General features: G+C 32.3%; 1 protein-coding gene across 1 annotated transcript in view; it reads left to right on the plus strand.

Annotated features, from left to right (window-relative positions):
• LOC128868427 (homeobox protein 5) overlaps nucleotides 1-15,563 on the plus strand; it is a 46,215-nt gene that overhangs the window by 15,067 nt on the left and 15,585 nt on the right. The window lies entirely within an intron of this gene.

Here is a 15,563-nt window from a genome sequence, read left to right on the forward strand (position 1 = left end):
TTGTACTTACATATATACGAGTATGTATGTATTTGCTTTTATGAGCATCAAATTTTATTTTTTCAGAAAACATGATTCACATAATTAATTAATTCAGACTAAGTTTATAAAAATATGTATGCGTGTATGTACTAGTATGTATGTATGGATTCTACATTAACGCAATATTTGTTTTTCTACCAAAACTATTCAACTATTTTTTATGATATATTAACACGTTCACGGACACTAAAAATTTCAGGGAGCTGCAAAAATAGGCAGGCAATTATTTTTGAAACTAGTTGTAATATCCAAAATCTGATTATACATATATTATAAGAGTAGTCAGAACATCGTATTATAACTGTCATATGAAAGTACTTAATCAATTAATTGTTCATTACTTTGAAATGTATATTAATTACAATAACTTAAAGTTACATGAAATTAAATGAACAAAACTTGGCTTTAGCATTCACGTCATTTTGCATCACTATAAAAATGAATGCTATAGCATTCACGTCCGCGAACGTGTTAAAAAATAAAGGAGATGATTTAAATTCAACTTATTGTATTTTTATTCATCTACGTAATGAATTTATTCAAACCATTGACAGTTTTCTTCCCTAGCACGTCATGTATGGATATATACAGACTGAAATTTCTACGCCTTACGTATTGTGAATTCTTCTCTTAACCAAAATTTCACGTAAATTTTAATTATAAAATCTCTGACGCGTACATATGTATGTATATTATGCACTTATATATAGATACACTTGCTAGGTGCTTGACCGAGCTGCTCCTCTAATTTTTTGAGTACGTCGTGATGTTGTCTAATAAATGGAACGATGTAAAACGTTGTTGTTTTTTATGAAAAGCTTTTTCATATAAGAAATGCATTAGGAGGTGGCCATTGCTTATCGAGGGGCGGACAATTTTTTTTAATGTTCGTGTTTCATGTTCGCAGTGCACGCCGCTGTTCATGTTGAAATCCACACGGTTACGATATTTTCCAGGTTTTCACGTTTTCAAATTACATCATCAATCACTCGAAAAGCAGTTACCACGAAGTTTGCTGCCTTGATTGCTTAGTCTTAACTTATCAGTCTACAGAGATCTATGAGAATATCAGTTGGTAGTTCAGAGGTCTATACTCTCTTAACTATACTCTCTTAAGAGAGTATCAACCAGCCGTGCAGATACAGTTAGTTAGCCCATTCAAATAGCGCCGGATATAACTGGTGTATACCTGATTTGCGTCCCCGTATTTTGTTGTGGTAGCAATCTTAAAAGGAAGCTGGACTTCAAATATGTTTAGCAAGACACCTTGGGGTTTGATTTAAACGAAAAGGTCGCAGAAGTTACTCATCGGCCTCTGCCTTTGTGACCCAGACTTTATCTTAACATAGGTTATTTTTTACACTTCATGCTCAGTTTTTGTTTATGTTGCCATAAATATTAGGATCGTGTGCTAATGTAACAACACACCGCACTACCTAAAATTAAATACTAGCAACAGTGTTAAGTATATCACTATGACACTGAGGTAAAATGTATTTATTTTTTATGTTATTATAGTTCGTCCCTGATTAAACATAAATTCACAATTAAGACCTAACTTTCAGTGTTTTTTTTTATTATTTATTTTTTACGCTTCTTTATTTATGTTATACTTTTTCATTTGATTAAAAGAGTTGGAAGCAAAGGAGGCCAATTAAATATAACTCATATTCGCAATGACCCCCCAGTTGAGTCTTCAATAAAAATAATGCACAGCCATAATTGTGTATATTTAGTAGTGCGCATGAATTGATAACTGTTTTAATTAGTTGAGCGTATACAGTGTCAGGCGCCTAAATAAGAACGCACTAGCTGGCAGCTCATACATAACCTCTAAAAATATTTTTCATAACTGATAAACTTAATAGCTATGAAAAATTATAATATTGTGTGACTTTTGTAATATTATATTGACTTTGTGTATTGAGAAATTTTATGTAAAAATATATAAAAATTGTAGTAGCGTACAAAGAAAGTATTTTTACTAAAAAGTCTCGTAAAAATATTTCGTCTGTGAGATTTCCATGACTTTTTCGGGTAAATCTGGTCTCTTTTATTTTATCTGATTCAATGTAAGTTTTCAGATCGTTAACACCACAGTTCGTCTGGATAGATTTTTTTCATATTTTTAAACAAACATTCGTTGATTATGGTTTAATAAAAATTGCATAGATTACTATGGTTACATGATTTATTTTGTAAGCAGTATTCACCACTAATGCCACCGGCATGCAAATACACCAAATAGTGCATTTTTCTAAATGTAAAAATGGATGTGAGTTGCATTAATTGAATAACGATTTTCAAAATATATTTTTACAATATGAAAGCGTTTTTGAACAGTGAGTCTTCCCATGATAAAACGTTAAACTATCGAATGTTTTTTTAAGAGCTTGAGAACTTAAAACGATAATATAAAACAGAAATTGGTGGATTGAATTTTTTTTATTTTATAATTTTTTTTTTTAATATAATTTGGTATATAATTTCACGGCACTTATTTTTCATATATAATATTTTTATTATAATCTGGTAGATAATTTCATGGCATTGAATTTTTGAATATGATTTCCGGCATATGTCCATCGCGGCTACAGGTTTCATGGTCTATTCGATCAGTGATCAATCCAATTTTTGATTATTTTTTCCGATAAATCTGGCTTGAAATATTAAAATAAATCCATTGTTAAGCGCGTTGTACGGCAAGTTGCGTCATTTTGTTGGAATCGAATGTCGTCGATGTTAAGCTAATTAATTTTTGCAGACAAAAATTCAGTTAGTATGGCTCGAGAGCGCTCGCCATTCGAAAGAAATAAGGACCGATGTTGCCGTTAGTGCGCTATGAACTTCGCGAGCAGACTTATTAATTTTATTTAGTTTTTTATTTTTTAAAGTAAATTTCTACCATTTGGAAGAGTTGTTCTAGCGTTAAACGATTCAAGATGACTTGCCAAACTTTACTGAACACAAATGTCAACACGATTTGTCATTCTCAGCTCTCAAACCACAGTTATCGATATCGATATTTCTCATGCAGCTAAAAAAAAAAAACCGATAAAATAAATAAAAATGACTAGCCAAACTCAGTAGCTACTCCATTATCTCAATATGAAATTCTAAAACTAAAATAAAAGAAAAGAAAAAAATAAATAAATAAGTTTAAATTAAAATAAAAGTACCCTATACTTTCATGATATTCAATATATTTGAAAATATGTCTGAAATTCGTCACTGAATTGAAAAAAAAAAAACAATTTAACAAAGTTTTCTGTAGAATTGGAATGCAACTAGTCATGTTTTAATAAATCACAAATTGAAACTTTTTTTAAAATATATTTTAAATCTTATTATATATTGTTTTTATTTTTTAATTATAGCCGAATTCCTTAGCAGCCAGTGCTTGTTCTTTTTCCCTCTCATAAGTGGAATAATTAAATTATTAAATAATAATTTTACTTTTTTCAATAAAAAACTAATAAATAAAAAAAAATGTTTTTTAATTCTTTTCTAACCTTTAAGACTTATTCATAGTTAAATATCCAGCTAGTTCCTTAATTTAATTTTTCACACACAACTACACTCTAAAGCTAACTTAATGTAATGCCCTTATCTTATTGCCCGATATTGTAAGTACATACATACATATGTATGTATATATGTATAAGGGCGGTGTGGGATGGTGATATGTGTGCATATGTTTTTATTTTCTTACACTTTTATACACTCATACATATGTAAATATAGAAAATTATAGTATCATTTTGGTATCATTGAACACAACTAAATACATACTATGCTCGCTATTGCGAGTTTTAACCGGCGCCACAAACGCTCCATTGCCTGCAAGTGGCTTGCAATATTATAATCACATAATAATTCCTTGCTATGTCGCGTTGACCCCAAACCGCGACACACACATAGGCAGCCAGACAGACAGACTATCAAGCGGTTGCGCAGCTCATAGAGATGCAGCCAACGCAAGCTGTTGGTACTGATAACCGAGTGATGAGGAGTACCTTGCGTGCGTTCGTTTGTTGTGTGCTGAAATGCTGTTTAAGAGACAATAGCGATAAAAAAGTAGACGCTATAAAGTAAAAAATAGCGTTATTAATGATTTTCTAATATTTTTGGCATAGATACATACATATGCGCGCATATAAGTATGTATGTAATTATATATGTATGAGTATTTGTATTTGAACACGCTATGAGGCAGTGCAGTTGCAGTTATTTTAGGTAGAAAGGAGAAGCGACCGCAGTGGAAAAAATTGTTTGAAGCCACAAACACACTTTGCTTCTCGGCCTTCTCTCTGGAGCATAAAAAATGTATTTCTTTTTTACTTTTTTAAAAAGCAAATAAAATATACATATTTTAATCCTCCTCCGAAAAAACCAATATCTGCGATTATATTGAAAGAATATAAATTTGTTAAAAGGTTTTATTTTTGTTTATATTTTTTTATAATCTTGAGTTACACTTCCAAATCTATTCTGTCGCTTACGAAGCAACCCAGTAGAAAAAAGAAGGAGGGAAAAGCGATTACAGAAGCTCTTCTTTGGAATCGGGAGGGCCTTACCATCTGCATGATTTCCTTAATTATTTTTTATATGAAATGAGCCAAAACGCAAGGCATTGCATTTTCGCTTGCAACGGAACATCTTATAGAAGGTGTTATTGCAAGTCATTATGCCACCGCTTGTACGAGAATGCTTTTGAGAAGGAGCTGTCTTCAAGCGCTTCACAAACGCCTGGCAGTATGTCCTTCCTGCTCGCTTACTTTGTAAGGGCTGCAGGAAGCCGTCTTTGTCATGTGATGTTATCTTACTTCCAAACAGCAACGATAATTTCAAAAAATTATTTTAATTTTAATAATCATAAGTATTTTAATAGATGATTTATACACATACGTGCATCTGTTTTTACAAATGTGTATGTATATATGTAAATATGAATTTTAAACAAAAAAGATAAATAAATGTAATTAAATTATTTTTTTCTTAGCAAGGCATGTAGTCTTGTGTACTCGATTCTTTGCGATTTTGAAACCTTTTTTAAGTTCAACAATATAGTTGTCCCATGTTATTACGCTTTCTGCAACAGATTCTACAATTGAAAAGAAATACTTATGTTAGACATTGGATTAGAGATTATTGTTATTGCAACTTACTATACAAAATATCATTTACGTTTTTATAACATTTAAATGATTCTTTTCCTTGTATTCCGTCGTAATTGAAATTAAGGAATACGTCTTTTCCAAATAAATTGTGCATATTTTTGGAAATGCCACCCCTTTCACATATTTTTGTTATGGTATTAATCTGTAAGTATCATAATGAAATTTTTTCAAAAAACTATAAAACAAAATATTTAAAAGAGATAATATTTCGCACTCAAATTTGGTAAAAAATTTATTAAAGCAAATTTTGAAGTGCTATTCTACCAGTGCAGAACTGCAGAGTTTTCTAAGCGAAAAATGGGTTCAAGTTCATTTTGCATTACTCTATTGAATTAAACTTTACGTACAGAAACAAGCGTCTGAGGATGAGGATGCTAGGTTGGGTTAACATATACATATGTCTGAGGAGTGCCACGAAGATGGATCATCTCGTTTTTTCCTTCGCTTTATTTGAATTACTCACTTCAATTTGATTAATTGCTGATAGTAGAGATCAGAACCAGATCTAGAAGTCGTATATCGGAAATCTTTTGGCGCAGCAATAAATTATTATTTTTTGTATGAAAAAACTTAAAAACTGAAACAGAAGAATGTATACTTTCCCGCCTCTCAACAAGCGATTGCAAATTTCTGATTGCATTTATAGTGTGGAAAGGCTTCTTATAAGAATCATTTGCTGTTCATAAAAAAATGTTATCCAGCAGTTTACCAAAATACTTAGCTACTCCATTATGTTCCACACACTATCTCAATTTTTATGTTGTACTAAAATAGGAATATTCATATTTATAAATAATACGTTTTATTAAAAATGTAAAATGTCATGCTATTATTAGAGGTACCGTGGTTTGCGTCTATATCCCATTGGTATTTGCGTCAATGCGAATATTTACAATTTTTTCTATATATTCGTATGCTCATAGGTAATATACTTATACAAACCATATTTGTTTGAGTAGAATAGTGATACAAAATTAATTAAAATGTGTTTGCGTTGGTATGCAAATTGAAATCGTTTTAAAAATACTTAAACTATTATCAACTGTAGCTCATTTTTTCTATCGGCTATAAAAATCGTCTGCTAGCAATAAATAATCTGCATGAAATCAGGTTGAAAAATAACTATGCACATGTGTACAGTGTCGAACAAAACTAAAGCACAGGTATTATGGAGCAGTCACTCAATTCAATAAAATTCTATTTTATTTTATTATTTGCATTGAAGTTTTTTTGTTATTTACCAATTAGTATAATAATTATTGATTAGCTATATTATATTTAACAACTACAATAAAAACCTTTCAATAGCAATCATAATTCATACACAGTTATATTTTTAAAATATATACTAGCGGTAGCGCTAAACTAGGCTACAAAACTAAAGCACGAAATCTAAGTTGTTTACTGGTTAAAAAGCTGAAACCTACTACGTAGTCTAATAATACGTTCACATATAAGGAGATGATCTACTTTTTCGTGCTTAACTCCCAATCCGTAAGTAAAAAGCGAGATTACCCTTACAAAATTTCTCTCCAGAAATCTCAATAACCGTCGTTTACGGATTTCTTCCAACTGTTTATTATTAGCAGCCAATTGCGCAATTAAATTAACTATTCCTTCTCTTTGTTTTTTCTTCATTTCGTTAATAATAAACATTAAACAAACCAAATATTCCACCAAAGCAATTTCTATGTAGAAAAAACCTTTCAAAACAGCACTGGCTGCTAGGTAATATGCAATATGTGAACGGGTAGATTAATTTTGTGGATTTATTGGTAGTTACTGCATATGTGAACGTACTTTAAGTCCCGTTGGAATGAGAATTCGGGTTTTACTGATTTATTAGTCCAAAATAAAAGTGTGTTTGATGTGATGAATTCAGTAGAAAGGCTCAGCTGTTACGTGAAAAAAAAAAACATAATTAAATTCGTTAAAGGTAAGAGTAGCCTGAATTGCAATAAAATTTGGTATTCAACGCAAATTTTCGGGTTATCGAATACTATTCTAGTATTATACTATATCTAATATGGGTGGTCGCCCACGAAAAAAATAAAACCTAGCGTGAGAACCTAGAAATTATGCAGTCGTTAAAAAAATACTCGCTTTATAGATCCACTCAAAGTAAAAATCCAGTTAAATATTTCACATCGTTACTCCCCAAACATGCACCGGGAACGTTCCGGTAATGTAGAACCGACTGTTGTGCGAATTATCTTCGTTTCATACATTGACAGAAAATTTCCTTGAAATATTCAATTTTTGGCTGTAAAAATATTTCGCTTTTGCTCTTCACTTTTTGATATTTTAAACTTATACTGCGCGCCTGACCATCAAATGCCAATTGTCAAACAGCTGATTGTTGTTTTGCCAACTACCGATGAAATTGTCAAGCTTGCCATTGTTGCGCTTCACTATGTAGTTGGTGGTCAGGCAGTTTCGTTGGATTTATATATTAATATATAAAGGGTGATCTTTTAGCTGACGCACGTTTCGTGTTTTGTTTCACTGTCAAACATCTTCAGTTTGGTCTATAATTTAACCATGAATCGTCTTACAAACGAAAAACCCTTGCAAATCATTGAATTTTATTATAAAAATGCGTGTTCTGGTAAGAAAGTTTAAGATCCACTTTTTTATCGAAAAATTGTGTTCAGCGACGAAGCTCATTTTTGGATCAATGGGTACGTAAATAAGCAGTATTGTCGATTTTGGAGTGAAGATCAGCCAGAAGAATTGCAAGAGCTACCAATGTATCCAGAAAAGGTCACAGTTTGGTCCGGTTTATGGGCTGGAGGTATCATTGGACCGAACTTCTTCAAAGATGCTGCGAATCGTAACGTAGCTGTGAATGGTGAGCGCTACCGTGAAATAATATCCAACTTTTTTTTGCCCAAAATACAAGAGCTTTACTTGCATGACATGTGGTTTCAGCAAGACGGTGCCACATGCCACACAGCACGCCTAACAATGGACTTGTTGAGAGGCGAGTTCGGTGAACATTTTATTTCACGCTCGCGTTCTGTCAATTGGTCACCCAGATCGTGCGGTATAACGCCTTTAGATTATTTTTTGTAGGACTATGTTAAAGCTCATGTCTATTCAGACAAGCCTGCTTCAATTAACGCAGCAACATTAACGCATTTATATGTGCGATACCGGCAGAAACATTGGAAAGAGTATGTATGCCAAAATTGGACTAAGCGGATGGACCATTTGAAACGCAGTCACACATTTGCATGAAATAATCTTCAAACATTAAATTATATGGGTTGTACTATCGATTTAAATAAAAATGTCATGCATTTTTCTGAATTTTAGGTGTTTTTTTTTGAAAAACTTTCCTATAGCTCCTAAAAAATCACCCTTTATATGCATGAAACTGCCAAGTAAAAAAGCAACGAGCTCAGTGTGAAGACCCCTAATATCTCTTCGAATAAATAAGTGCAGGGTGGGAATGTAGATCAAAGGAAATAAAACAAAATTTTTATTGTATTTGAAATTAATAGTAAATATGTGCCTTGGTTTTGTCGCGCCAGTTTTATGAATAATGCCATTGAGGAGCTTATGTTGCTTTGGTTAAAACTTTTATTCCTAAGTCTTAGTTAATTAATTAAATTTTAATTTTTTTACTAAACAGACACCAAAAAGTGTATTTAGGAAGTTCTGGAAATTTTGGTTTGAACCGCTTATACGAGGTGCTTTAGTTATATCCAACACTGTACATAAGCAGCAGGCAGGCACAAACAACGAAGCTCAACTGTTCGAAACTTTTTATTTAGTTTTCGCTTTTTTCTTTTGGTTTCCATATTTTACTTTGCATATGCGACGTTAGTGTTGTTGTTGTTGTTGTTGTTGTTCCCTTCGATATCAGATGAAGCGTGTAATTGCTACACGTGCGCTATTTTTTTCTTAATATTTAACAAATAAGATTATAATAAAAATGTGCGAAGCATTTATATTAATAGAATTGAACTATTTAGCAAACAAGTGAGATATTTCATTGCAAAGTAAACAAGGTATGTTTTTATAAAAAGTTTAAAAGATAATCGTCCAGTCAACCAGGCAAACATGGAAAGCAGACCGAAAAATATTTTTCAAAGGCAAATGCTTAATGTTTTGTTTAATTTAAACAAACATGCAAATTATTACTGCCGTGGTGTACGTGAAGCATATTAATTGGGCCAAAAGAGTTGATTATTTTTTACAATATAATATTTGCAACCAAACAAAAACTATGAATTTTTAATTAGAAATGTTGGTTTTTGTTGTTGGACAACCTTAAAATAGCTTCAAAGTAGCTGTGGCACGTATTTACTGTAGCCAATGAGAAAAATGAGAAACTTTACACATTTTTCAGAAACCAAGTTTGCATATTGCTACCTACGAGTATAGGAGAAAGCTTCAAAAAGCTCGAGTAAAAAGACCCCCCAAGAGTTTCAAATTTAATATATCTACATATTCTACGAGTATTTGGTATACTTCCCCTTTTAAGTTCGCATCTAACAGAAAGAAAGTATTTCGATATTTTAAATTTAAGTATTTCAATACATACTTAGATATGCCATACTTGATTCTGCTAAGTTCGCCACGAACAAAGTAGCGGTACGTTGGATGGCGCCATCTTTGTATTCTCTGCGTCTTGTAGAAGTGTAGATACCCATGAATATTTGACTTAGCATGCCGATTGTGAGAGTGCATTACCGGTTCCAACAAACCGTACGAGTTATTGAACTCACCTACAGGTATGGTATTAGCGTTATCTCTTTCTAGCACAGGATACAAATGTCGAAAATTATTAAAATTGCGTTTATTTGACAGTCTAGAAATATAAGGTAGAATTATCAAAGCGCGGTAACGAATAATAACAGAAAAATATGCTTAGGATAGAAGGAAGCCAAATTTCTTAAAATCGCCGGATCTCAGTTGGTTTTAAACAAATTTCACCAAATATTTCACTGCTTCCATACTTTCATGCCTAAACAAAAGAGTGTAGAAAAGAGGAACTGGCCATTGGAGCATAAAATCAGTCAACAACTTGGGAAGCAAATTTGTGTTTTTTAGAAAATACCAACAAAAAAAAAACAAGCATCGAATCGTAATTTGAAAGTTTAATATGTATTTCAATTTTACCATAGTTAACAAAAATTTCAGAAACGGTAAAAGTGCGATAGTTAGAGAAAGTGTTCTCTAGTAGCGATTGCTCCTCCTCGGCAGGCAAAAGCAAATCTACTCGATTATTTCTGCGATCAAAAAGCTCCTCATAAAAAACCATCTGTCTTTCGGAGGCGGCATAAAATTGTAGGCCCCCCATTTATGGGAAAATATCAAGACGTACACCACAAGTTGGAGGAGCACCGCTGCTACATACCCAATAAAGAGAGTAAGCATCAATTATACATTCGTAATTCCCGAACTTGGTAGGTACTACCCCCCATTATTTATTAATTAAATTAACTGCTTTGTGAGGAATTATAAGAAATTATATTCGTTCAAGTCATTATAAAATCAAATTATCTACATTTCAATAAAAATAAAGATACATTTTTTTAATTTCCCGAATTCCGTGCCAGTTACGAATCGTACGTACTTGATTTCTAAGGGTACAAATAACTATTTTATTCCATAAGTTATTCTAAAGGTATCTCATATCTTTCTCATTTCATTTTAAATAACTTGTTTTTACTTATTTACCACCTCCTTAGTCCACCTGTAACCGTTACTGGTCAATTAACCGAATAATCAAGCCAAAGTCAAACTTTTCGTTGAGTTAGATTTATCTCGGAGCCATGAATTGCTGTGACTTTTGCTTAGTTGTGCTAAGCTTCTGCTATTTTTGCATTGCTATAAACAAAAAAAAAGTTATTTAACTAAAGACTTATTCAGTGTTTGTTTGATGAACTTGTTTTCCGTTTTCTTCTTTATTTACTTTTGTTAACTTTTTTTTTTCTAACGTTTTTTATATGCGTTCAATACGTGCTAGTCTTTTGCGTATTTGTGTGTGTGGTTGAGTAAATTGTTTGGCCGGTCTGAAATTTTATAGAGATTATTTTTGTAGTTCGTTTTGTGCTATCATTTGTTTACAAAAGTTCCTAGCCAGTGAAATAGCAAAAAAAAAATAGTAATAAAAAATACACTAGAAAACAAACGAAAGCAAAGAAGGTTACGAAAATCATTTGAAATTAAATGAAAATAGACGATAGACGACTCTAAAAGCAACAAATAAACGTGTAAATACATACGAGTAAGAAGAAGAAGCATATAAAGTCACATGTACATATGCTCATTCAGCATACCTACTATAAAAACGAATTTTTATCGCGCTGCGGTCGTGTTCGCTTATTAAAATGCAAAGAAATCATTAAAAAGAAACTAGCGCATGTAGAGTTTTAACCAACAGTATGGGAGGGGTGGTCTATATGAAGAGGGACAAAAAAGTAGGGAAGATAGATTCATAATACCTAACAGTAACAGTAGCGCGTAGAGTAAAATAATAATAACAAATGCTAGGGGAAGAAGAAATATAAATATTTAGCAAATTATTAGTAAATAACGTTCATAAGAGAATTTCTCATTTGTGAATATGTAAATTTAGGTCAAATTAAAAAAAAAAAAAAAGGTTCAAAATTTCAGTTAAAAGGTACATATTTGACTATAAATTGAAATATTAGTAAAATACAGTAGATTCTGTTTTTATGCGGTACATACGTTCCGCAAGAAACAGCATAAAAAAAGCTACCAGTTCTATAGTGAAACTATAGATAGGTTTCAAAAGTGCTCAGAACCGCATAAATCTGAAATAATGTAATAAAATCGCATAAAAAAGGGTACTAGTCCCATATTATAACTATAGATACGTTCCATAGACCGCATGAATCTGAAATAATTAAATAAAATCGCATACACAAAAAATTGTATTTTTGAAAATTATATCTTTATTTAAGAAACGTCAGAATCGAAAAATAAATTTACATCGTCAGAAATAGAATTATACAATATCCGCATGTTGCGCATTCGTTTAGGATATGACGTAAAATCACTTTCGTCCCTAGAGGAAATGTACACGTCTGATCTAGATGGTGATGCAGGCGGTTCCATACTTGTAGGGTTAGCATTTCTGATGTAATCTGTAATAAGTTTTTGCTTAGCTGGTTTAGAATCTTATTTATACAATTCCCGATAGGTCGACATGAATTTTTTAATTTTTTTAAAAACCGCATAAAAACAGAATCTACTGTACGTTATTTTTTTTGGCAATAGGCAGTATGCACATTATTTTTATTGTAAGTCACATGAATCATCCTATGCAGGTGTGAATAAGACGTCTACAATTTGTATACACATTCCCTCATCTCCTTGTTTTGAGAGAACTCGCAATTTTTCCTTCTTTCAAAGAACTGAACTACTGCTCAGGCAAACTATACACCATCAATCGAAGCAATTAACAACTACCATAGGCAATGTCTAAAGAATACGACGAGCGGGATAAAACATTTGATTACAATGTATCTATTGGGGGTTTTGCCGCTTTTGGTTGAACCTTATGAAGCTAAAGAATTACATTGTCGTGTGTTTGCTTATCCAATTCGAGATATTCAACTTGAATTTGTACTCTCTTCAAAACGAATTGAATCAATTTTCGACAGTAATGACCTCAAATTTCGTTTTCTAGTGTTATTTACATAAAAAAATGTATGTATGTGTGGGTATTTGCATATATTTTGTAAACGACCAAGCCTCCTATTGATATCTCATTTATAAATGTAGGCGTTACTAATGTCACGTTCTCATATGTTGTGTATAGATACATATTTATTTATACTTATTTAACATCTATTTTTTTTTGTTTTGTCTTTTTGAGTTTGTTGGTTTATAGATTAGTAGAAAAGTTGATTTTAGCAGCAACATTCGTACAAACCTTCAGTAATCGCCTGTTGCGCGTCATCTGGCACACATTTGTTGACAACAAACTCTCATAGTGATAACAAAATGATGCATAGTCTTCCATATATAGTATATATATATATATATATATATATATATTATATATATGGGGCATTCTTTCTGAACGTGAGACCCCCTGCCCCCAGAATAGATTTTGACGAAAAGAGGTCTATGAGGGCTTAAAATGTAGGTAATTATGTTTACTTTCGAAAGCAAAGTGGCACTTCTTGAAATTCAAAATGGCGGATCCTTCCTTCCTTATACTCCACAAGCTTGCTCACAAGAAAATTTTGCTTGCGCAATTTAAGGAAGATCGTGTTCTACGACTTATACAACCTTTAGAGCCAATTTAAAGACTTAATTAAATGACTTTTCAATTATTGACAGCAATAGTGACACCTGTCATTTAATTAAGTCTTTAAATTGGCTCTAAAGGTTGTATAAGTCGTAGAACACGATCTTCCTTAAATTGCGCAAGCAAAATTTTCTTGTGAGCAAGCTTGTGGAGTATAAGGAAGGAAGGATCCGCCATTTTGAATTTCAAGAAGTGCCACTTTGCTTTCGAAAGTAAACATAATTACCTACATTTTAAGCCCTCATAGACCTCTTTTCGTCAAAATCTATTCTGGGGGCAGGGGGTCTCACGTTCAGAAAGAATGCCCCATATATATATATATAAATATACAGGGTGCATTCCATGTTCTCAGTTGATATTTTGATTATCACTTTTAAATGAAATGCTATTTTGTAATTCATATATTTTTTTCTTTTATTGATTGATATTAGCACTCTTTCTTTTATTTTTGGTGAAACTTAGAAATGGTATCTATTAACGATATCTCATTAGAAAAAAAATATATTTTTTTATTATCGTGCGACAAAAATTAACTCGTTCCTACAACAGCCGGTTACTGGAACGACTGTCACTCCAGTACAATTCGGCATACAGGTATGAGGAACTTTTACGCTGCTACAACTACAAAACTCTATTTTTTACACTTTTTTTGTTATCCAGGAAAAATTTCGTATGCACTAAAGCCTATAAATTTTTCATGGTAATGCTGCATATTCAGTATTTAATTTTTTCATCAATTTAAATTTTTAAAGGCCTTTAAAATTTCAAAGAACTAAATTATAAAAAAATGGTTTTAAATACATATCAAAGGAAAGAAGGTGTATCGAGTTATTAAACAAAGTGTGTTTACTTTTCGACAGGGCAAAAATTTTATTTTTCCTTGTTCACTCCTCTCGGAGTTTTGGGATTGAGGAATGAGATTTTCTTTTTTAAACAGGGAAAGTAGGTAAATTTGGAAAAGTGCGTGGACCGTGGGTAAATATTGCCCTTTTATTGTATCTATTGCTTGTACTTGATTTCGTAGTGAAAGTTCAATTATTTTGTTTTACGTTTTGTAGAACCAAGTTGTATTGTATGTTGCACGGTGTTATAGTAAAATCAAAACATTAGAGTGCTTGATATTTTGATTTTTAGATTATGACGTTTTCTCAGCAAACGCGCGATATCATTAGATATCGATCAAGTAGCTAAATCTAGACGGCCAACAGTCTTAAAGAGGCAGCTATTTAGAGAAATATTAGAATATTATATATTATATTAGAAGGAAATACTTTTTACTTTTTGATAATAAAGAGAATTAGGATCTACTCACAGAATTCTCAATTGTACAACTCCTTTTGCTGGCTCTATAAAAATAAAATTATCGACTCCCTCTAAAGTTGTCCTATGCGTATAAATTGGTGGTCAAGCAAAATCGGTTTGGAACATAAAACGCACGCTGTAGATACATATGTAGGTAGTTAGTATGTATTTTTCATTTGTTGTTAATTTAATATGCACATGTAAAAACGTTTATCTTTATGTAAATTTATTTAGGTACATACATACATATGTACATATTACCTGGATTGTATACGAGGTGTGTTCAAAAAGTATCGCGAATTTTGTGTTTTTCAAAGTAGTCCCCATGAGATATTATGCACTTGTGCCAACGTTTTTTCCAATCATCGAAGCACTTCAAAAAATCATTTTTTTATCTTGTTCAGCTCCTCCTTAGATGCCGTCTTTTTCTCGTCAATCGTAGCGTAGCGTCGTCCTTTCATGGGCCTCTTCAGTTTCGAGAACAAAAAAAGTCACAGGGGGTCAGATCTGGGGAATACGGTGGCTGTGGCATCATTAGTGTGTTGTTTTTGGCCAAAAAGTCGCGCACAAGCAACGATGTGTCAGCAGGGACGTTATCGTGATGCAAGACCCAATTTTTGTTCTTCTACAAATCCGGGCGTTTCTTTCGCATGGCTTCGCGCAAATTGCGCATAACTTGGAGGTAATATTCCTTATTGACCGTTTTACCCTGTGGGAAAAACTCATGATGCACAACGCCGCTG

This window comes from Anastrepha ludens, chromosome 6 (genome assembly GCF_028408465.1).
Source record: "Anastrepha ludens isolate Willacy chromosome 6, idAnaLude1.1, whole genome shotgun sequence".
Lineage (NCBI taxonomy): Eukaryota > Metazoa > Arthropoda > Insecta > Diptera > Tephritidae > Anastrepha > Anastrepha ludens.